We start from the raw sequence: 1,056 nt of genomic DNA, 5'->3' as shown, positions 1-1,056 counted from the left end.
GTCAGGGCATTTTATCGTGAAACCGGTAATCGTTCCATCCCTACTATACATATCTGTTAGCTCACAGGGGCGTGTCGACACATGCAACCACATGCGCCTACAGATATATTTCTCAAGTAGTAAATGCAACACAATGGAAAGTGGCAATATTGGATAAATGGTTATCAGAGAGTGTATAAATGTATTCAAATTCTGAACGGATTATAGCCCAGAAATTATGCAAAGAGCACTCCCCTTATCACTAAAAAGCTCAGGTTTAAGAGATTAAGGATAATCGATTAATTGATTGTTAATTTAAAGGATGATTGATCATGGGAATTTCTGTAAATTAGAATCCCTTGAGTGCATAATGGAAAACTTATTGGCTACTTACAGCATGCGACGCCACTTGGCGGTACTTGCCGAGATCTTCTGCTCTGACCAGCTCCTCCGGCACAGTCTTTCCTCTCTGAAAAACAAAGCCACATAAAAGGCTAAGTACATTTATGAAGGTACACAATGCTCCACACAGTGACTAAATAAAAGCACAATTAAATCCTCACCTTCTTTCTCTCTGTGGTTAAGACGGTGGCCTTGTCTTGGAGCTGTAAAACAAAAGATCAATTTCATTAGATTTGAAAAAAAGAATCTCACATGCAATGAAATCATTGCAGAACATTCAACCACGAGGTACTTGTATTTCAACACACCTTCTGTATGATCTCTGGAGTCATTCCAACCTGCTCACTGATCTCCATGGCCTCACCGCCAGCACCCTACAAGATCAAATCAGTTTAAAGATATTAAAAAATATATACATTTAAATAGATTGTACCAAAAAATGCCAGTGTTGGGAATCATTTGGACTCAATTTTGATGACATATAGTTTTATTTCTATTTTAATGGCAAGATCATGGTATCTTAAATAAAACAGTATTTCCATAAAGTGGTAATGAAAAACCACTGACAACCAACTCAGCATCATTATAACCAGAATTTAGATGCATTTACACAGACTGCTTATTGCAGCTCAGATGTGTAATGAATGCATTTACAATTTTATAAATAATGAAATA

The 1,056-nt window shown here is 36.6% G+C and overlaps 1 long non-coding RNA gene across 1 annotated transcript; it reads right to left on the bottom strand.

The window, feature by feature from the left end:
• Positions 1-372: 372 nt before the first annotated feature.
• LOC107735917 (uncharacterized) lies at positions 373-761 on the bottom strand. Its single transcript, XR_001639545.1, has 3 exons — positions 690-761; positions 543-584; positions 373-448 (listed from the first exon to the last, which is right to left on the bottom strand). It is a non-coding gene; the product is annotated as an uncharacterized LOC107735917 (long non-coding RNA).
• Positions 762-1,056: the final 295 nt, after the last annotated feature.

Source organism: Sinocyclocheilus rhinocerous, unplaced genomic scaffold (genome assembly GCF_001515625.1).
Source record: "Sinocyclocheilus rhinocerous isolate Xijiao unplaced genomic scaffold, SAMN03320098_v1.1 C36369537, whole genome shotgun sequence".
NCBI classification, from domain to species: Eukaryota; Metazoa; Chordata; class Actinopteri; order Cypriniformes; family Cyprinidae; genus Sinocyclocheilus; species Sinocyclocheilus rhinocerous.
The sequence above is the reverse complement of the archived record's forward strand: the minus strand, read 5'-3'. Positions and strand labels throughout refer to the sequence as shown.